General features: G+C 46.1%; 1 protein-coding gene across 3 annotated transcripts in view; it reads left to right on the top strand.

Annotated features, from left to right (window-relative positions):
* The first annotated feature begins 2,285 nt into the window (after positions 1-2,285).
* Positions 2,286-23,321, top strand: part of ADGRF5 (adhesion G protein-coupled receptor F5) — a 95,796-nt gene continuing 74,760 nt past the window's right edge. Inside the window, exon 1 of one of the 3 annotated variants that reach the window (XM_086707018.1) lies at positions 2,286-2,508. The gene's annotated coding sequence lies outside the window, so the exon portion shown is untranslated. Of the gene's footprint in view, positions 2,509-2,545; positions 2,661-23,321 lie in introns of those variants that run through there. The other 2 variants (XM_086707023.1, XM_086707019.1) reach the window with 2 other exon arrangements.

Genomic DNA, 23,321 nt, shown 5'->3' with positions numbered 1-23,321 from the left:
GGATGTCTTCTGATGTTTAGAAAACATGGTTTGATTTGTTAGGGAGCTAAGAAAGGCATGGGCATCAGGAAGGGACCGCGGAGCCTGCCTTGGGTGCTGTGTTTCTGGATGAAACACTGGCCTGGCCAGTCATTTTCCTGTCGTCCCCTCCACCCCTCTGTTTTCCAGCCTTTGCTGGATCCTTGTGCTTCTTGCCACCTCATCCGTCTTTCCCTGCCTTCCTCTCTCTTCCTCCCGCATTCCCCTCCTGTCCCCTGTCCTCTCCATTTTCCCACCCGTGTGGCCTTCACTACCTTTTTCCTCACCTCTATCCAGCATCTTCCCACTTTCCTTCACCCTTACCAATTTTGATCCTCATGGCTGACCTGTCCAAAGCTTCATTTTCTCAACAGAGGTCATTTCCAACCCATAACATAGTCCCTGTGAGAACGGGGATGGCCAGCACATGACAAACAGGCATCTTAATGAATGCTGAACCACAGCACATGTGAAATTGCTCTGCTCTGCAGGAGTTTAAACCGTAAATAAAACCTTAACGACAACCTTACGTCTTCTTCTGAGTCTATGTTTTTCCCTCTCCCTAAAGGGGGACAACCATAATGAATAATGCTCCTGCTCATACTCAACGTACACAAATTCCCCCCTCCTGGGCCCCGGGTCTAGGATAAAACAGACATAGTCTACAACCTTGCAGTTTCTAGTGCAGCTGCGGGGGTGGGGGGTGGGTGGACACCGGGCGGGTCTTTGGCACTTTGTGAGAAGCATGGTTTACTGAGGGAGAAAACCAAGGGGGCCCAGGAAGCAGAAAAATGTTACCTGGAGAACGTGAGATTTGAAGGGTTGGGGGTCCGGGGAGGACATTCTTCATAGGTTTCCCAGCAGTGAGGAAAGGTAGGGCAGGAGGGAAGGAGAAGGGGGAGAGTGTGGTGGCGGTGGGCGCTGAGGTGAAGTAAGAGAGGTTAGTGCGGAAGGGGCCGAAAGCTAGGCCGAAGTGTTTGGCCTCAGGTCCTAGGCTACAGAGAAATTTTAAGGATGTGAATCCTATCCTGAGGACTGCACTTGAGGGAAATTTCTCTGACTGCGAGGTGGAGAACAGATTGGAGGGGAATCAAAGGTCTGCAAGTAGACCGCTGGTGTGGGTTTAACTCAGTGATGCGTTCTCCGTCACCCCCGGTACCAGTCTCCGGGTGCACGGTATTCGAGGGCTGACTGTCACCCCTCGGGAAAACACGTCTACAGCCCAGGCCTCTTGATAACTCAGCTGGTAAAAACCAACACGCACGGTTTCAACCTTCTTTCTGTAGCCAGGACTGGCTTCGTGGGCATACAAGCTGTAGAGTTGCATAGAGCCCCTATCGAAAGGGTCCTTGTATTTGGCTCTATGTTCTGCTGTCACTATCTTGAAATCCTTTTTTTTTAAAGTTTATTTATTTATTTATTTTGGGGGGGGGAGGGGTACAAGCAGGGGAGGGTCAGAGAGAGACAGAGAGGGAGAGAGAGAATCCCAAGCAGCCTCTGCGCTGTCAGAGCCCGACATGGGCTCTCGAATCATGAACCATGAGATCACGACCTGAGCCAAAGTCAAGAGTCAGATACTTAACGAACTGAGCCACCCAGGTGCCCCACTGTCTCGAAACCCTTAATTTTTGGATAAATGGCCTCGTGGTTTCATTTTTGCATTGAGCCCCTCAAATTATTAGCAGAGGGTGTTCTGCTTCCAGCAGTCTGGGGATGGCAGCCTTCAGATAATTCTTTAAACCCTGAGGCAAAACGGCCTGGGACTTTGGGAGTTGTCCCATGATTAGACACAGAATGTCACCAGCATTTCCAAAGACAGAAAGGAGAGCGTCTTCCCCTACGCTGGCAAACAGACTCTTCCAGGCCTGCTCTGAACTGTCTTCCTTCAATGGCTCTGTAACACATCTGGACCGTGGCCAGAAAATGCTTCGGCTCAGTGGGAGAGGATGAGGGCATTCTTGACTTTTTCAGAGTTAAACACTTGGAGAACCTTCAGGAAGAAAGCACTTGGTAAAAGGTAAAGCTAGCTGGCCCCTCAGCTCCCTGCCTATTGCTCTGTTCATTCACACTTTTCTTGGGTCTTCGCATGTTTATTCTCCTCTTCCCAGTGGCCAAAGGACAAGTTTAAATTTCTTATTTCCTCTAGGGAGCCTGAAGAAAGGCAACAGGCACCAAATACAGGAAATCATGTGGAGAGGATCTCTTATTTATTATGGTTCCCATATTACTTCCCCTCCCCCAGCCTCCGCCCCCACCTCCAGCCATACTCAGTCTTCCAGCTTTTTCCTGCAGCAGGAGGACAGAAGGCAGTTCACCTCTGCTGCCTAAGGTCTGTGTGAGTCCCGAGGATCTGAAGTCTGGTCTTGTGAAACCCCACCCTCCTGTGGTTGTGTGAACTCACCCTTGAGTTACACCTCACTTAAGAGGTTCCCAGGAAGATCTCCAGTACAGGGTCAAATTTCAGGAGCCTGCAAGCCACAGAAGAGAAAGGTAGGTCCCTGAATTATTTTGCTCTGTCTTGACGTGAATCAAGGTGCTCTGAAGTAGATATGTATGTCCATATTGCTTCTCTAGCTGACTGTGTATTTTCAACATGTGGGTCTTGCTGAGACTGCCTGATGACTGGACCGTGAGAAAAAATTGTGAGTGGGGAGATGACATTTGGGTTTCTTGGTTTTTGGTTTTTGTTTTGAATGTGAACACATTTGGATAAAGAATGCCAACTAGCACGAGACAGAAAACATGAAGCTGATTCTTATTTTCTTTGGAGGGCACATCTCATTAGAAGTTGCATTGTTTGGCTTCCGCATAAAGGGGAAAAGCTTACCGCCTGCCTTTTCTTTTCAAATCATAGACCCCTACCATGTTTTGTTGTTGTTGTTGTTGTTGTTTTTACTTCTTTCTGAGTTTTGGGGGTTTTATTGGCGGGGGGGGGGGTGTGTTAAAAATGTACCAGAGTTTACAGAGGATTTTCTGACAGAAATAGAAATAGATGTTTCTAATTTAGGGTATCTGTAAGTCATAAGTAAATGAATAAGCATTTTGTTCAGATCTGGTGGACTTCCCTGTTATTTTCCAGATTTTGCTATGAAACAATTGCTTTCTCTGTGGTCTCCTGAAATTAGATGCAAGCAGTGACAATGTCTATCAAGTGATGGCTGACAGGCTGATTTTACTGACTCCGTTGTGATAATTGTCTGCAAGGATGGTGCTCACCCCTTAACTGGTTGCTTTTGCTGGTCACTACTGAGAATCAAGATGATGTGTGAACTGAGACTTGGAGAAGGGCCAAGTTTTATTTAAATAACACTACATATTTCTCTGGATTTTTTTTTTTTTTTTTTTTTTTGCTTTTTATGTTTTTAGTGTTTCATTTTTGTCATCACAACCAGCCCTTCCTCTGGGAGAAATAAATTATGGTGACTTCACAGAATATCAGCCAACGTTAACTGTTCTTCCCAAAGCTTCTTTAGTTCAGATGCTCGTAATTTCTTGCACTTAGGAATTCTACCTCAGCACAGTCTCTCTCCATTCCATCCTGCATATCCTGCCACAGAGGTCTTTGGGAAATGCAGTTCTGACAATGTCACTCTCCTCAGTGAAATGTTTCCTTTGCACCCCATTGCTTATCTCCTTGCTACCTAAGGGGTAGTCCATTCTGGGACCAGCTGCATCACACATCACTTGGGAGCTCGTTAGAGATGCAAATTCTCCATTCCTTCCCCAGACTTAGTGAATCTCTATTTTAACCAGGTCCCTGGGTGATGTGATAGGCACATTACAGTCTGAGAAGCCCCGACCTAAGGAAAGCAGAGAAGACCTTCAAAGTTTGTTGCTTTTCATCCCGTCCATTAGTCTTTCTGGTTGTACTGAACACCTTCTGTTTCCCCAATATGTGAGAGCTCTAAAGCCTACTTACATTTCTGTGTGCTGTGTGTCCAGGAGGCTGCCATTAATCCCCTCTACCCAGCTACCATTGCGGCCTAATTAGTTACCCCTTCCTACCCCTCATCCAGTCCGCCGCAGACCGAGTGTCTCTCAAGTCTATGCCTTTATGGCACTTGGTGAAATGCTTCCGTCATAGCCCTTAGCACACTAAATTATGGTTGCTGTGCTTATTTTCATCCATGAGGGGTTTTTGGTCTTTTATTTCTGAAGCTATAGCCCTTGAAACCATGCCAGGTGTATACCGTGTGTTCAATCAATATTTACTGAATTAGCGAACAAATGAATGAACAAATAAATGGATATATTGTTTGAAGAACCCAAATCAGTTACCAGACTGAGGTCTAAAGTGTGCGGTTTTCCAAGGAGATTGCCAAGCCCCACAACATTTTGCCCTGCTATCTTTTACGAGATTTTGCTGAATTCGTTTTTTCCACCAAAGATTTTGAGTACCTACTATGTGCCGTACCTTTCGGAATCTATTTCTTTACGTCTCTGTGGGCAGGCTCTCCCATTAGGTGTTTCTCTACCTGTGCGCCTCCTCCTCCACCACTCCAAGTCAGAGACTTACTCGGTTTTCAGCAACTATGTGCTGAGCACCTTCCACATATCAGGCACTGCGCTATGTGATAAGGATACGATGGCAAACGACACAGATGCGAATACTGCCACCATGAAGCTCCCCGTACAGAGGACACGTTCTTTATTATTCTCTATCCCGCTTCTTCCTGAAAGGGATTAAGAAAAACTGAAAGTCCAATCTGTAATAAATATTGGCATATGCAGGTAAAGGCATTGGGCACCAGAAGGCAGTGTGATTTAGCAGAAAGAAAGCTGGGCTGGCCTTTAGTTAGTCCTGATTTAGTCCTGCACCTGTAAACTCACTTACCATATGAACCTGGGTGGGGCCACATCCATTCCCTGAAACTTGATTTTCTCAAACGGTGAGCAGGGCACAGAGCTCTAAGGAGGAGAAGCTCTTGCTTTCCTGAGAGGCTCCAGGGAGCCTATGCACTCACCTTCTCTCATGCTGCATGGTTATTTGAAGGGCAACACTGACAGAGAAGAGATCTTAAGGGAGTCATTGCATTACTGTGCCATGTGTTCAGCCATCAGGCACAGTGTGGCAATAGTTCCTAGGGAGCAGTGCCCTGCAGCTTAAAGAAACCCATTTGGCATTGGTTGCTGGGTATAGAGCTGGTTGAAGTAGGACAGCTGAGGAAGGGGGCCATGTCATCCTCAGGCAATCTCTCTTTTTGGAAAGCAGCCAGAAGATGGGAAGACTGTAGTTCTATCAAGCAGTGAAGGAAAAATCTAAAAGCTTAAAGACAGCCCATCCCTGACCCCCACTGTGGCACAGCTACAAGGGTTCCCTTTTTCTTTTTCTCCACCCAAAGATGTATGTCTTAACCATATTTCACCTAGAATCAGATGTTGTGCAGGACATCGTAGCCTTTGTCCCCATAGTTTGCGCTTCCATGGGATGCGTGGACAGCTGGGAGGGAAGAAATACCTCCTCTTTGTGCCGCAGACACAACCACCGTCTGAAGCAAACCGCTTGGGTAATCTCGGGTAATGACTCTTTCCTTCTTCAAGCCTTCTTGTCTTGCTCCATCATCATCTGGAGCTTCCAAAGGAAAGGCCGCCCAGACTTTCTGAATTCCTTCTTGCTTCTTGTCACTCATGCACCTCTTTGCTTCCATACTCCCTGCACACACACACACACACACACACACACACACACACACGCACCTTGTCTGCAGTTGCCTTTCAGGAGTCAGAGTGTTTTCTGCTGGTCATTTCCTAACCTCTCCAGGGAACTTGACTCTCTAGTAGTAAACACAAGTTACTTACTTGCAACAAAACGGATATCAACCTACATACGAGATTCCTAATGACCTGTCAGCAGTCTTACAACGTACCTGAGATCAACCCTGGCCATACCTGGTCAACGTTTCTTGTTTAATCAGAGGCATGTGGTGGGCTACAAAGAGGCGGCCCTGGTTTTGGGTCCCCCCTCTGCCACTTTTTAAAATAAGTGGCTGTATCTTGTCAAGGCTTAGTTTTGTTTCTGAAAATGCAGATCATCTTTGGCACACAAGGTTGTAGAGATGCATCGGCTTCAGTATCGAATATGTTGCCTCGAGAAATACATCAGATCTTGAAAGAGGAGGCTGGCCAAGATGGTGAAAATGAGAAAATTGTCATTTGCAGATTGGTTGAAGGAACCAGGAGATATTCGAAGTACAAAGTTGCCCTTGCAGCATGTGAAGGTTGCCATCAAATCCTTAAATACCGCTCTATGTGCGAAAAGAAGTCAACGGAAGACTGATGAGTGGAAATTATAGGGCCACGAGTTTTAGTTCCACGTGTGGAAGGGCTTACCCACCATCAGGACTTTCTGAAACAGGGTGGGCTGGCTGTCTTGCGGTGGTGAACGCCCTGTCCCAGGCAGTGTGCCAGCACCCTGGAGGCCCACGGCCGGGGTGTTCCCAAAGGGATGCCCGCACTGGGTGGAGTCCGGGTGATGACCTCTCGGTCCTTCCTGCTCAAAGCCACCAGGAGTCTTGTGATGTCAGGGCCCCAGCCCAAACCACCAAAGGAGGGTTGCAAAAAAAAAAAAAAAAAAAAAAAATCATCAGGCTGGAGAGTGATCTTAGCTGCATTTTCATTAGTTAGCTCTACACATCTGCAGCGATCATTTCTAAATAGGGCCTTTGCCACAACAATAGAGCTACGGTGGACGTCCAGGAAAAAAACAAAAAAAGAAATGAGAACAATGAGGTGGGAAAAGTTCACCTCAAACCGCTCTTCTTGGGTTACTCGGTAACTAGATTGTGGGTTACTTCTTGGGCTGCAAACACATTCTTATTTGATGGAAAATTGCCACATTCTGGTACTTTTCCCGCCAAACTAGGGTCAGGCAAGTAACAGCAAGACTCAGGGCTTTGTCTCCGATCTCTGCTTTATCTATAAAATAGAAACACTACTCTATGAATATGTATTCTTAGCTATTCAGAAATCTAATTTTAAGTGCAAACTAAGTGCTTCTACTCTCCTCTAAATTGCGGGGACCACAAGCAGAATACTCTTAGGAAGAGAGGAGAACTGGCTGGGGCTGTCTGCCTGCTCTGAGTTGAGGTCTTTAGCCCATCTTTCCACCCATCTTTCCTTCGCTAAACGAGCCACAGCTGATAACAGCCTCTCTGCCAGTGAAGGACCCCGAGACTTAGGGCAGGGAGAATTTCGCTTAGGTGGGTCCTGTGTGTTTGCATCATCTATGGCTGGGTGGCCCTAGGCTTCTTTGCTAATACTTTACCCTTCCTGCACTCAGAACTGGCTGACATGTGGTTTTGAACCCTCACATCTTCTGCAGTCACTTATGCAGCAACTCAGTATGCTATGCTTCTTCCGTCTTGTCGTGGAGTCACAGAACAAAAGGACAGTGGTCCTTCCAACAGAAATGGGTGTCAGAAAATGCTAACGTTTTGTCAAATCAAGATGCAACCGTGATATATTTTATTCTCCAGGTTTACCTAAAGGTTTGCTTTCTTAAAAGCCAAGTGAAAAATAGAACTCTTTGAAATATAATCAACTGTGCATGGCAAAATCATAGAAACCCATGCAGACCAGTGTGTTTATTTTTAGATGCACATCAGCCTGGCCAGCATAGCAAAGCAACTGTCTAATGTCCAAGCTATGGCCCTGGGAATTTCCTCTAACAAGGCTGTGTTTCCGTGCATTGTTACAGTACAAAGGGCAGGAGGCCTGAGTGGAAGGCTCATGGTAACCCCGCCCTAAGAGAGATCTGGAACCTGTCATTCCCTTCGTCTACATGGTCCTGAATGCCGGGGTCAACATGGAGGTGGCCCGCCAGCTCTGGGCAGATGCAAATGAATAGACATGTATGATTATTTCATCTAAAAATACCCCAGAGATCAGTGATGGCATTTCAGAAATAAAGACTCAGCTTTCTATTGGCAGCTGAGGATCTAATCCTCACCCATGCCATGAAGTGGATTCTGGTCTAGCCCAGAAACAGGGATGTCATTCAAAGATCCTGCATTTGACTGCATTTAGTAAAGGGGTTGTCAAGCATATTATAGTAAAAAAAAGTTGGGGCACCTGGGTGGCTCAGCCGGTTAAGTGTCCGACTTCGGCTCAGGTCATGATCTCACACTTGGTGAGTTCAAGCCCCGCGTCAGGCTCTGTGCTGACAGCTCAGAGCCTGGAACCTGCTTTGGGTTCCGCATCTCCTTCTCTCTGCTCAGCTCCATCTCACACTCTGTCTCCGTCTCTCTCTCTCTCTCTCTCTCTCTCTCTCTAAAATAAATAAACATTAAAAAAATTTAAAAAAGAAGATATTTTGAAAAAAAGCATCCATGTACATACATACAGCTACATACACACACACACGTACAGAGAGCAGGTGATCAGAAATCTATCTGAATCACCGGGATCTTTGCTATTATTCTAGGGTCAGTTTCTGTTCCTTGATTTATTCATCTACAAAATGGATGCAACAAACCTCACATCCTATTAGTTTGGGGAGGAATAAGGTGCAATATCACGAATAAACTGACTCAAAGTAGACTCTGGCTCAAGGTTTTGCATTCGGGGCCTAATATGCTTTGAGCTCCTGTCAAGAAATGACTAAAACTATTGACCATCAAGTCTGGAGGGCTTTTCGTTGTTGCTGTTTTGGAGGCAGCTGTTTAGTTTTTGTTTGTTTTATTCTTTTATTATCTTTTTTGCCACCACAGAGAGAGAAGCCATTAGGTTTCTTACTTCATTGACACATTTTGCTAGTTGAGTTTTTATCTCTTGTCAGGCTGTCTCCACAGCTGGAGAAGGTCACTGCATTAGTACTCAAGGTTGCAACACTCAAAAGTCGTGTCTGGGGGTCACTAGGGAAGATGAAGGAGTAGGTCTCAGGTCTGTGCAGGGCGGTCCATGGCCACTCTGTGTGGGGTCTGTGACCCGCATGCTAGCAGCCCCGTGTGGGGACGAGGCCCCTGTACAATCAGGCCCGAGGGGCAAGGAGACCCGCACGTACGAATAGTAGTCCTGGGCAGGGATCCTTGGGCTCAGCCAGTAGGTGGATGTCCAGGCCCCCTCCAGGCCCGCAGAGGCAGGAAAAGGTGTTCTAACTCTTTGGTGAAAATGCAAGAATGTTGTCAAAAACGCCTTTATGGATTGTTTTGTTTGCGAGTGTTTATTATCAGACACCCCCTCAGGGGTTCACAGGGCAGGTTGCGAATGTCCGAAGTGGGGCCTGGGAATTTCCTTCTACAAAGGCTGTGCTTCCTCTCTTTGTTAATCCTCAGAGAACAAGTGGAAGCATTACTAGAGATCCTTACTTAACCCTTTCTCCTGCTCACCACTCCTGTGTCCCCGCATCACAGAAGAGTCACGTTTCCAGCCTTCGAAGAAGAAGAAAGATTTCATACTTGGGGGGGTGTGTGTGCACCTGCAGGTGTGTGTGTGTGTGTGTGTGTGTATGTGTGTGTGTGCGTCAGTGTGCATGTGTGGGGGTGGAGGAAATGGGTGATAAAGCACAAAACATCTTATCTGAAAAGCTTTCATTCAGTATCACAGCGTGCACGCAGTCGTATTTCAGACCCAGGGAAATGTCTGCTTTCTTTACCATATATGCCTTACAGAAAAATGCTGACCCGATTTCAGTTCCCTGCCCCCAGGGTAGGACCCGCCTAGCATGACAGCTGCTGTTCTTGTTTGGAGTCTGCTTACTGGCTCATGCAGGGCACCATGAGTTGAAATCGTCCAATCAACTAAGTTATTTATTGAGCATTTACTACATACTTAAACCCTACTAGGCACCCAGGGAAAGCAGAAGTTCTGCCGGCAAGAAACTTCAAGAATATATGACAGTTACACACACACACACACATGCACACACGCACACACACATACACGCACTCATATGTTATAAGTGAGGATGCAAAGAATCCAGGTAACTCTGTAGTCTAAGTCTAGGGCAATCAAAAGAGATACATGAACCCTCGCCCAGCTGGAGCCTCTAATTATCACTATTTTCACGGTGACTCCTCTGTCCACAAATCTCCAAGCCAAGTGCGTGAGTGCAGGTAGACACAAATGGGTGCCTACATACGCACACACATCACTCCCAGGGGACAGCTCTGCTTTCCCAAAGGAAATAACTCCCTTGCTTTCTCACCACTAATTCCATGAAAGGATCGTTTCCAACACTCAACTCTTCCTCCTCCTTTCCTGTCTCAAGAGAAGAGATGACCTTTCCCTGCGTCCAGAGGCCATCTCTCCTCTCCCTCCCAGGCACCTCCAGTGGCCTCGGTACTCTCCTCTGTGATTGGCTCTTTCCCATTATTATTGAGCTCTACTCAGGTCCTTCTTCTTTTTTTATTTATTTTTGAAGGAGAGAGAGACAGAGCACGAGTGGGGGAAGAGCAGGGAGAGAGAGGGAGACACAGAATCCGAAGTGGGCTTCGGGCTCTGAGCCGTCAGCACAGAGCCCGATGTGGGGCTCAAACTCATGAACTGAGCCACCGACCGAGCCACCCCAATGTCCCTACTCAGGTCCTTCTTAATTCAAAACTACAGGAACAGCAGATCTTCCCCACCCCACACTCCTCGTTCATCTTCCATTTCTCTCGCCAAATAAATTTTTGAAGAATTTTGGATGTGCCTGTCTTCAAGTCGTCACCAACCACGCACCTTGAAAACTGCTCTGTTCTGTCTTCCCATGTGCCCTCCCCCCGTGCACCTTGAGGAATGCTCTTGCCAGGATTCTCTCAGACCTCAGTGTCCCCGGACACATCTCACTTTGTTGCCCACGGCACTTGTTGACCACCACCTCCCTCAGTCTGGTCCCTGCCTGCTAGGACACTACAGTCTCACTCTTCCTTCCCTCGCTGGGCCTTCCCAGTCTTCTTTGTAGGTTCCTTTCGGTCTGCTCTCCCTACACCTTCCTGATGGCCATGATCTGGACCACCTTCTCCCCTCCATCTGTACCACCTCCCTGCTGCACTCCATTCCTCTGTCTAGAGTCCTCTTTTCTCCCTTCTCTGTCAAGTAAACTACTTGTCCTCCAGAACCCATTTTATTTATTTATTTATTTATTTATTTATTTATTATATTTGATTTGAAAGAGAGCACACATGCAAGCGGGGGAGAGGGGCAGAGGGAAAGAATCTTTATTTTTTTTAATGTTTTTATTTATTTTTTGAAACAGAGAGAGACAAAGCATGAGTGGGGGAGGGGCAGAGAGAGGGAGACACAGAATCTGAAACAGGCTCCAGGCTCTGAGCTGTCAGCACAGAGCCTGACGTGGGGGCTCGAACTCACGAACTGTGAGATCATGACCTGAGCCACAGTCGGACGCTCAGCCGACTGAGCCACCCAGGCCCCCAGAGGGAGAGAATCTTCAGCAGGCTCCACGCTCAGTGCAGAGCCTGATGGAGGGCTCAATCCCACGACCCCAGAATCATGATCCTGAGCTGAAATCAAGAGGTGGACACTTAACCGACTGAGCCACCCAGGCACCCCTCCAATCTATAGAGTTTTTCAAGGAGGCTTGGCAAATTGATTACCTTTTCTAAGCCTCCCTCTCTCAAATGGGAATCGCCAAGTAGTTCACGAATTGTGGTGACAATTAAGTGACATTGTGCAGGAACGATTTTTTGAAAGGCCCTCAGCACATACCCTGTGGTGGAGTTGCTTCTCTGCCAGAGCAGTGATTAATAACAACAACAAAATATCATCAATGCCAACCCCTGAGGAACAGGGAGATTAAACTTACATAGCTAGTCAATGGTAGAGCTGGGACTTGGGCCTAGGTACTCTGGTGCCAGAGCCCCTGCTCTTAACCTCTTATAAGCACCTCTAATCATGTGCCGCCTGGAGAATTCATTCGTAACAAACGCTGATTGAGCACCAGCCTACTCTATGTGCAACACTGTGCTGGGTCCCAGGCGCACAACAGGAGACAGACAAGGTCCGGCCTTGGGGGTGAGGGTCGGGGAAAGGGGGATCACAGGGCAGAGGAAGAACCCACAAATAGACCATTACAGTGCAGTTCAGGAAGTGCTTTGACAGAGTAGTGAGGGGCAGAGGTATACATGCAACCAGAGGGAGTCAGAGGCAGGTTCTTGGAGGGAATGACCTTGACTTGGGCCTTCAAGGACCACGTGGGAGCGTCAGGCAAGTGACACCTGTACCCCAATGTTTCTCTGAATGTTTTGATACAACAGGCCTAGGCCTGGGAAACAGGCAACAGTATTTTTCTCAAAGTGAGAACCACTATGATAAAAAGAGAGAGAGAGAGAGAGAGAGAGAGAGAGAGAGATCATGCTGTATCTCAGTGGTTATTAAACTTTTGTGTGCCTGAAAATCACGTCTGGGGAGCTTGTTTAAACACCAATCACTGGGCCTATCCCCCGAATTTTAGAATCTGAAGGTCTGAGTAGTCTCAAGAATTGGTATTTCTAACAAAGTCCCGGGTGGTGTTCGTGCTGCTACTGGGAAGAATCTCTGATCATATAGCCAAGAACTTACACAAAATTATTTGGGTCATTCTTAAGCTGCATTAAAATTTGAAAATTCCTGCCAGGATGCATGACTAAGTCTCTTACTTTCTTTGCTATAATGCTCCTTTAACTTCTAAATATTTCTGTAGTTGAAGAAAACTTAATCCAAATATTTCCCATATTCGGGCTCATTTTGCTCTGTAAGTGGTTCAAAATACGGTGACTTGTAGGTTTCTTTGGAATTTCAACAATCAACCCTTTGAAACTTCTGTTTGCAAAGCAGGAAGTCACTTGTTGCCCCAAGCAAACACTTAAGTCAAGGGTTTGTCCGTTTGGAGGGCTTTACAGCCTCAGCTTTTAAGCAAGTTTCTCTACCTTTGAAAACAGTTTGAATCTGAGTCTTTACGGAATGGCCTGTGAACAGTGGAAATAGGCGATTGGTGTCTTTGAGTATGGCCAGCTGGCTAAGGCCAACCTATGTCCCAAAGGTTGTTATTTCCTCCTCGAAAGATATGGCAGGAAGAGGCTGGGAAACCCAGAATCACCCCAAACAAAGGAGGGGTGAAAGGGTGGATGGAGAGGAAAGGATCCTGGAAGTTTAATGTTTCCTTTTACTTACAAAAAAAAAAAAAAGGTACATTTTTTACTGTCATGGTCACAAACTAAATTTTTACACCAAAGATCTAGAAGAAAAAGGTTGATGTGAACAATAGCCGGTGGCCAAATGAACAATCATTAACATAAATGAGTGATGAATCAAAGCGAGGCTCCCAAGAGCAGAAGTAAAGACAAATCACAGAAAACCAAGTTTCTGTGAGGGTTTTATTACCAGCCCAGTAGCTTAAATTAATCTATCTATAATATTAAAATGCAATTACCATTCTGAATATTTGGAAGCATCTGGACATCCTCATCCATCCAAAGTAGATTCAATTCCATTGACAATCTCGGTTGCAAGTGGAAGAAATGGGCTAAATACCCATTTTAAGATTTTTTTTTTATACTACCCCATTTTGCCCCTTCGTTTACCAGCAAAATTAGTTACCAGGGCTCTGCATTCTACATCCTCACAACAAAAGTCAGCATTCACTGAAAATCACTTTTGAGTTATAAACAATGAGCTCAAAGGGAAGTTACTAAAAATAATTGAAATTAACAGTAACTATATAAAAAGGAAATAAGCAGAAAATGGCTTTCATTGAGCCCAAGAAACGAGACGCTTGCACCAGCGTGCTCTATCCCCTCATTTATTTAATTTTCACATAAGGATTTTAGTCAAAGTCTCCCAAATATATCGATTTGGTTGTCTGCTTAGATAGCTGCCCTGAGCCTCCACAAACTCACGGGGCAGCCAGTGCTCTCCCATTGCTCGATGTCGTCACCACACCTTTGAGCTGCCTGAGTTCTAATCCCTGCCTGGACTCCATCCAGATACCTAGAGCTTGACCACTCAACTGCCCTGTTCAAGCAAGACTCCCACACCTACAGGCAGAGAAGATCCCCTAATTAAAGGAGGGAGCAATGAGTCCCTGAGACTTCTGCTTTGATGTGATCTGAAAAATGGAGAAAAATAAGGTGAACTTTGGGGAGAGGAGAGGGCTTACCGTGGAGCTCTTTGTGGTTGAACATAGCTGGTTGTCCCTAGAACAGAAGTGTTCAGAGTTGATCTTATACGAGAGCCACCTAGAGAGCTTGTTAATGATGAAGATTCTGGACTCTATCCTGAGACACTGGAGAAGGTCACATGCAGGGTCTGGAAGCCCTGGTCAGTAGACCCCCAAGAGCTTATCAAGCACTCTCCCCATGAGAATCACGAGGACCTAGTCTCAGGTGCTGGTTCACATCCACCAAGATGCTCCCTCTTATGGTGAGAAGAGCAGGTATGCTCCAAGGTTTCATCCATGGCTTGGGAATGTAGGGGAAAAAATGGGTCCCTGGCTGAGTGTGAAAATTGCACTGACAAAGACAACAGGATAAAGCATATACATTTATTTGACATAAGTTTTAGATGATATGGAAGCCTTTCTAAAGAAATGAGGGCCTGAAGAAACAGAACTGAGGGCCTTTGAGCCAGGTATGGTGGTGGATGGAGAGCCATGGAAAGATGTAGTAGGACAGAGTATGAACCAAGTATAGTTAAAGGCGGAGACTCAGCAGGGCCTTCTTGCTCAGTCTTCTCAGTGTCCTTCCATCTTGGGTATGGAGGGTAGGGTGTACCTCTTCCATGAGGGTCTTCTCATCTGCTCCAGGGGAGAAGGGCTGGGGAAAATCAAGGGGATCTTCCTGCTTCTGCCATTTTCTCACATTCCTTCAGCTTAAAATATTCAATATGCCAAGATGCCATATTTGGAGGGTACTGAGTCCTGAACTCCATCAAAGAACAACTCCCCTCCCGAGGCCTCATCTACTTTGGCAGCAACCCCACAAGTTGCTCACTATCATCAGCCTCCTAGATGTTTGAAAGAACAAAAACTTACAGAAATACACAAAAATTATTTGCCAGTCAACAGTATTCATCAAGGGCTCTCAGAATGTGGGAGGGAGGGAAGCCATCAGGCTCAGCTCTGATTTTCTGCTCATGAAATGGCATGTGGGGGGTGGGATGAGGCCACCAGAAAGGCAGGGAAAGAGAGCACGGTGCTTTAGAAGGCGCCCAGAGCATCATCATTCTTCCAGCAAGAACGTGCTGAGAGAACATCGGAACTTGTCCGGCAGGCTTTCCATGGTTAAAGAGCCTACATGCCTCCCAAACACACAAAACTAGAAATCATGTTAAATCATGTAAACTGTAAGTCATGTTTAGTCAGAAACTACATGTTCTAGAAAACATTTACGGTTGTCAATACCTCCTAACATCACTTTGGAAGTAGGATGGTAACCGATGGAGGGCACTTTGCTTGGGAAGACTGGGACACATGCTCGGAAGTAGAAGCTGTGATTGGTCTGAACTGCCCTGTTTAAGACACATAAGGAAAAAAGACACAGCAGGAAACCCAAAAGCAAGAGGTCTGAGTCTCTGAGGCTAGGTAAGGGTGGGATAAGGGTCCGAAAAGGGATTTTCAATAACATGGGAGAAAGAGGGGCGTGATGCCACCCCCACCAACACACAAGCTCGTGTGCACGTGCATACACGTGCGTGCACACACGCACATTTTTAAAAAACTTTTTTACTGCTTCTTATTTTTGAGAGAGAGAGAGAGGCTCAAGCAGGGAAGGGGCAGAGAGAGAGGGAGACACAGAATCGGAAACAGGCTCCAGGCTCTGAGCCATCAGCCCAGAGCCCGACGCGGGGCTCGAACTCACGGACCGTGAGATCATGACCTGAGCTGTAGTCGGCCGCCCAACCGACTGAGCCACCCAGGCGCCCCCTCCCCCGCCCCCCACCACACACACACTTTATTGCGCTGGGCTCTATGTTTCTACGTAGCGTTTTTGCTCCTCTGATATATAACTTATTTTTTTTTTTTTTTGGTCTATATTAAAAAGAAATGACATTGTCAAAGGCTACTTGAAAGAAGTAGAGGCAGTTAAGTCAACAGGGCACCAGCAGCATCAAGAAGACCTTGGTTGCCTCCCCTGGGGCACGAAGGGGCAAGAAGGTTGATGTTGGGGTGTCACAGGAGACTGGCAACATCTGTGGCCGGGGCGGAGGGAGCTCCCCAGAATTGGGCTGAGGGTGGAGGAACACAGCCTCCTGCCAAAACCGCAGCCCGGCAAGGAAAGGAGGCAGCAAGTAGCTGGCTCCCCTTTCTTTCCATCCTGCAGCCCTTCTGCTGGGATTTCCCACCCTCCCGGTCCTGCCATCCCCTTCTGAGATGACAAGCCACCACGAGGTGTGGGGTCGGCCTCCGGGGCACACAGCAGGGCAGCAAAGGGCAGAGGGGGACCTGGAGGCTTGTCAGCACTCTTCCCCAACTAGAATGCGAACTCAGGGACAGCTGTTTTAGTTATCTTGTCTACGCTTGACTCCAGGGTCTAGGTTAGTGTCTGGTTTTCATACATATTTGCTGAATGAATGAATGAATGAATGAACGACGCATGACTTAGAAGAAGAGACATACGAAAAGAGGGTTTCAGCCATGACGTAGAGTGCGTGATGCGAATCCACACAACGCCGCCATTACCATATTTAAATCCGTCCTTGCATGTAATGCTTCCGTGGGAAGGGCTATTCTGAGGGGCAGGTGCCACAGGCAGCAGACCCAGAAGAACAGAATGAGGATACCTGGCATCTGATCCCACACGTATCATAGTAGTAAGTTATCCCGAAGTTCACTTTATGCGTTTCTAAATCTTGCTCTACGGGCAGCTAGGTTTGACTAACAACAGATGGGCCCCAGCGCTGTCCATCCAGCAGCACAACCACGATGTTCTGAGGGTCCTGCTCCAGGCCCCGCAGATGCTAGAGTCCCGGGAGGGCTCAACCCCACCCGAGGCAGGACACGGGGCCTCGGCCATGAGGCCACTGTGCGTTCCATCCTCTCCAACTCAGCTCGGAGACTGAGTTTCTTGCCTCCAAAATAGGACAACAGTGGCTCCTCCCTTAGGCAGTTGTGAGGCTCCCTCGGGGCTCGACCCACTGCCTGACAGGGTGTAAACACTTAGTAGTAACCAGAAGGATCGATTCTTGTGCAAGACGTGGTCTCTAATCTTGAGAGAGGTGTGGAAAGTGCTGCAGACGCTCTGCTCTCTGTGCATGTTCTCGATTAGAGACAGAGGGTCAGGAGGTAATAGGACAGCCGGTCCCAGAGGACGGCTTCACCCCTGTCCTCAAGCAGGGCTTCCTGCTTCCTTCCTTTAAGTCAAGTGAAGCTGAAGCTGGTTTCCCTCTGACCCCTGATCAGAGCCACACACTACCTTTTTTTTTTTTTTTTTTTTTTTTTCAGGTGGCCTGGGGGCCTTAGAACTGTATTGAGAAAGAGGAGGGTGCAGCTCTTCCTTCCTCTGCTCAGGGAGAGGTTTCCAGATGGAGCTGAAGTGAGGAGCAGGTTGAGGCCTTGGGACAGGCATCCTGGGATTCACATGGCCTTCCCTCTCCAGCTCTCCTCCACTTCCGTTCGCTCGTGGCTTCCTCCACCCCCTGTGGGTCTGTATCCCCGACAGGGCTGCTTCAAGTTCAAACAGATGAGGCTAGTGAACGAAGAGAGAACGGGCGACCCTCTGATGCCGGGTCTCCCGGGGCTTGCGTGACGAACTTACAAGAAACCCTCTGGAATGGGTAGCCCCCGAGGGCGGGACGTGGTGACCGGCCCCCCTGGCTGTAGGCAGCAAGGTGGCACACTATCTGTAGAGAATTTAAAATCATTAACGAAACCAACGAAAAGCCTTTAAAAAAGCTATCAACACATACCAGCGATTTCAAACGATGTCAGTGATGAAATACTCTTCCTAAAAGGTCTTCTGTTGGTCTAAGTTCTGAACAATGGCCACCGTCCCTGGTGAATTTCAGCAATATAAGCTCCTAATTATATTTTTATTCCTTATTTTTCAATAAAGATTGTATTCTACATAGAACCTACTTTAGAAAACTCTGTAAGAGAGTGACTCCTGACACAAAGGGACTCAGCTACATGTGCTTCTTTCAAAATAACTTCCTTGTAACTGTCTGAGCTTGTTTGAAGTGTCTCTGGCCCCTGGACATGACATGTCCTTGTCTTTGAACAGAGATTAAAAGTGAACAAGGTTGGGGCGCCTGGGTGGCTCAGTTGGTTGAGCGTCCGACTTTGGCTCAGGTCACGATCTCACAGCTCTTGGGTTCGAGCCCCACGTCAGGCTTGTGCTGACAGCTCAGAGCCTGGATCCTGCTTCAGATTCTGCGTGTCCTTCTCTGCCCCTCCACTGCTTATCCTCTGTCTCTCTCTCTCTCTTTCAAAAATAAACCATGAACAAGGTTATGGGGTGCCTGGGTGGCTCAGTCGGTTGAGCTTCCAACTTGAGCTCAGCTCATGATTTCACGGTTCTTGAGTTCGAGCCCCACGTCGGGCTTTCTGCTGTCAGCACAGAGCCTGCTTTGGATCCTCTGTCCCCGTCTCTCTCTGCCTCCTCCCCTGCGTTCACTCTCTCTCTCAAAAATAAACAAACCTTAAAAAAATGAACAAGGTTAACGGGGTGGTTGTATAGACAAAGAAACTGAGTGGGAGTCGCTTCAATTCTGTTACTCTACGGGACCACACTGAGTTTTTATTCGTGTTTAAAACTTAAAACAGCGGAGCCGAGTGCAGACTTCAGATTGCACTCTTTTCATCTGGCAGATACAAATTTTAGTTCCCCTTGCAATGTTGTGTTGAATTTTAATATTTTCAAGTGAAACGTTTTCTTGGTTGCTTTAAATCTGAATAATTTAATCAAGAAAGTACGGATTATTACTGAAAATAACGTTCTCCTCTAAAAGAGGGAGGGGCCAGTGAAAGATCTGGTCCGGAGATCAAACATGCTGGATGTGCCCAGGGTCCAGAATGCCCTGAGCTGGCTGCTACCTCTTCTCTCTGGTTTCGCAATGCCGAGAAGGAGGAGTGTGGCATGAGTATACGTGTGTGTGCGTGTGTGTTTGTGTATTAGTGGGTTTAGGGAACCAATTCTCTCTTGGTCATTTCTTGGTTCCTGGAAAATTTTGCTTTAAACATAGAAATATACTCAAATATTATTCCCGGTAGTGCACACAAATAATCCCGGGACAGGCACCTGATGTATAAGGTGGCTCTGGCGCTTAAGAAGGGACAGTGCGGGAGCATTTCTAACTTACTGGTAAGTGATCCAAAGACCAGAGGTCATTCATAAGAGGGCCCATATTTGGTGAGAGCCCAGCAGGTTCAACTAGAGAGTCCCAGGCAGAAGTGCACCCTAACTGTGTATACACGCTGTCACGTAAAGCACAAAGCTCAGATCTCAATGGCCCTAAAAATGGAAAATTGAACATTAGAGGAATTCAGGAAAAGACTAAAAATAATATGTGGTTTTCCCTCTCTTAACGTTCCAAGTCAAATGAAGCAAATATAAGGGGTGAGGACCTGGAATAATCATTGTTGATATGTAGCTGTGTTTTGTGTGCTATGTATGAGGTCTAAAAATAGTTTATTTTTAATTTATTTTTAATTTATTCAACATTGTTGAATAAACATTGTTGATATGTAGCTGTGTTTTGTGTGCTATGTATGAGGTCTAAAAATAGTTTCGTGGTGCTTAGAGGCATATTCTGACTTACAGAAGTAAGGTATTTAGGAGATGTCTTGAACTTGGAAACCTAGACCCCGTGTTGTCCTGGGATGGACCATGGAGCTGTGGAGAGATGGGCAGCTTCCATGAATTAGGGTGACCATGTGCCCGATGGTAGGCCACTTCAAAGGGCAGTAGCAGCCTCCATGAGCACCTTTCCCCTAATGTCTTACCCATCTATTTCTGAAAAAACTCAAAAAGTGCAGGCTGGAACCCAGAGCAACTCAACTACTGGGCCAACTAGAAGGTCAGACAGACTCTCGGTTTGCCATAATGGTATGAAATGGGAACAGATCGGTGAGTAAACAGGGTGCCAAAGCGATGCCATATCCGTGGCTTAGATTCGGGGACATGGGGAATTTAATAAATCTACTTTTAAGCCACTCGAAGTGAACAACTGATGGTTTCCCCAACATTAACACAAACAAGTTGTTTTGAACAGGAGCCATTTGACTGAGTAGTAGGGGTGATATCTGGAAATTATGTGTTCTTACCATTTTCGTTAAAAGTAATTCACTACAAGTGACATAAAACGTGGTGTTCTTGGGGCACCTGGGTGGCACAGTCGGTTAAGCGTCCAACTTCAGCCGGGTCAGGATCTCGCGGTCCGTGAGTTCGAGCCCCGCGTCAGGCTCTGGGCTGATGGCTCGGAACCTGTTTCCGATTCTGTGTCTCCCTCTCTCTCTGCCCCTCCCCCGTTCATGCTCTGTCTCTCTCTGTCCCAAAAATAAATAAAAAACGTTGAAAAAAAATTAAAAAAGAAAACAAAACGTGGTGTTCTTGGTCTAACAAGATCTTGCTAACTATGGAATATTTGGGTTTCCTGAAGCTCATGAGCTCTGTCATTTTTCAGCGTTCTGCATCTCTGTGCTTTTAAAAGGCACATTCTTCCTTTCCCCAGGGAGTTTAACTTAAGAAGCTCTGATTAATTTTCATTTGTGATTCATTTTCCATTCTCAACACTGTTGCCCCCAATTTTATGCTTCTCCTCAACGGGGCTGAATTTCAGAGTCTTTGTTGTTCTTCACAGACACAGGCGTCAACCAGTCTCTTTCCGATTTCTTTCTCAAGCAAACATTGTCATTGTGCCTGACATATTATATATTCTTGAAAGGGCATTTAAAAAGGACGCGTTATTCTTTTGAAGAATTGAGAGAAGTGTTAGTTCAGAGCCATAACTGTTAGATGTGAAGCAGAAGCTGAGAGCAGTGACTCTGGAGGAGGTGAGATGTATACTTGGGGGGAGGGGTGGCAACTTTTGCCACAGAGTGGCCTTCTCTGGTTGACCAGAGCTGCTATTGGCCTATTAGTGTTACCTTCATATTGCGGGTCTTGGACATTTTATTGAGCATCTGTTATGTGCCAGGGATTTCTAGCCCTACCTCAGAAATTACTTCCACTGTTTGGCTAAGATGATGGAGTACCTTCCCTTTCGTGTAGATGGGCTCCTGTAACCCTATTAACAAGCAGGGAGTCATGCAGGGGGCATTAGTGTGCACAGTGTATTAACAAAACCATGCTGTGACCTTGCCTTTGGAAGTACTGAATCCCCTGATGGTGTGTATCTGGCCAGCTGAAAAAGACAGGATGATAAAACCAATCTCCTCTTGGTCGGTTTGTTCATTAAGCAAATATTAATTGAACACCTACCATGTTCCTTTTCACAGTTACCTAGTATTTTAGTTCATATTTTCTTTTATAATCCCATCTGTAAGTTAGTCATTTTTAACTAATAATTTTTAAAACTAATAGCTTAAAGATAGTTCTTAAACTTTCAGTTCTTGAGTGTTCAATTTCCCTCTTTCTTAAATACATCCTTAGCCTAGGTACATGGATGCCATTTGAGTAAAATTGAGGGAGTCTGTGAACTTGAATGAGAAAGTACCTTTATTTTCACTAACCCCTGATTGAAATCTAGGACTTCCTTTAATTAGAAACGTAGACAGCAAATCACTGTAGTATTTGCTGTACATACGACTTTGTCACCAATAAAAATTCCAGATAATTTTACATCACATCACTAGGTTGCAGATCCTTAAACTCCAGTTTATTTTCATTACTACTTAAAATTGTGTAGTTATTAAATTTGCACCATTAAATCTTTTAATCGACTATATTAACAAAGAAGTCAGTGTATTACTAAGTCACATTATGTTTTAATATCTTGATAAGTACATTGCAAGGCAATTATTTTCCTTTGTAACCCTATGTATTTTGTTTTATGCGTTTATTTTTTTATTTTTGTAGTTGTTGTTTTAACGCATTTAAAAACATAATCCCAAGAAGGATCAATAGTCCTGACCAGAAGCCCAAAGGAGTCCATGGCGCAAAAAATATTTTCACCCTATTTTTGTAGTATTTTCAACCAGAGTCAGTGAGATGCAAACTTTTTCAGTCTTTATATGTCTAAAAAGATCTTTATTTTGCTCTTGTGCATGAATGTTCTTCCCAGTATGGAGCCAGATGAGGTTGCCTGGAAGAAAGCACAGGTGAGAAGGGACAGTGGGACCCTGGACCAAATCTGGGGCACGCCAACTTTTAAACATCAGATAGAGGAAGAAAGGCCACGAAGGAGATTGAGAGGAGGAACCAATGAAGTAGGAGGAACGCCAGAAGGGTGGGTGTCACAGAAGCCAGAATACTGGGTTTCAAGGAGAGACTGGCCAGCTCTGTCAAATGGTGTTGCAGGTCAAGGAAGGTGAGACCGGCCAATGGACCATTGACTATGGTGACGTGGAAGCCATGGTGAACACCGTGAAAGCCACTTTGCGCAGTACAGTTGACCCTTGAACAACAGGGATTTGAACTGCACAAGTCCATTTATACATGGATTTTTTTTTTTTTGAGAAATACAGTACATCACTATAAGTATATTTTCTTCTCCACATGACTTTTTAAAGAACGTTTTCTTTTCTCTGGTTTACTTTATTGTAAGAACACAATAAATACTACATATAGCATACAGAATATGTGTTAACCAACTGTTTCTGTTACAGGAAGGCTTCCAGTCAAGAGTAGGCTATTAGTAGTCAAATTCTGGGGGAGTCAGAAGTTATTTGCAGATTTTCAGCTGAGCAGGGGGTCAGTGCCCCTAAACCTCTACATTGTAAAAGGTCAGCTGTGCCAGTGGAGGAAGATTGATTTGATTGAATTTGGGGCCAGAGAAGAAGAGTGAGAATGTGGAGACAAAATCTATGTACTCAGCTCTCTGCTCAAAATTTGCTATAATGGTGAGCAGGAAAACGCTGCAGTCAATGGCGACAGAGAGAGAGAGAGACATATGAAGAGAGATTCTGGAGCATGTTTGTGTGCTGTTGGGACTGATCCAGTGCTGAGGAAGAGGAAATGGGACCCAGAGCCAAGTGGAGGAAGAGGCAAGCCATCAGGAGGAGCAGGGACACATCCTCTCAACCCGGAGGGAGGGCCAGAGAGGGCAGTGCAGGTGCGAGAGGGTTGAAAGTTTGTGTGTGGGGGGATGAACATTCCCATTTGATTGATTCTGTTTTCTCAATGAAGTATGAGGCAAGGCTCCTGCAAAGAGTGAGGAGAGAAGAGAAGGAATGAAACGGCCATTTTGGGGAGTGATAAAAGTAACATAAATATCGGGATTGTCAGGCTATG

Source organism: Puma concolor, chromosome B2 (genome assembly GCF_028749965.1).
Source record: "Puma concolor isolate L17-30 chromosome B2, mPumCon1.1.hap2, whole genome shotgun sequence".
Taxonomy (NCBI): Eukaryota; Metazoa; Chordata; class Mammalia; order Carnivora; family Felidae; genus Puma; species Puma concolor.
Note: the sequence above shows the minus strand (reverse complement) of the source record. Positions and strands in the feature narration are given on the sequence as shown.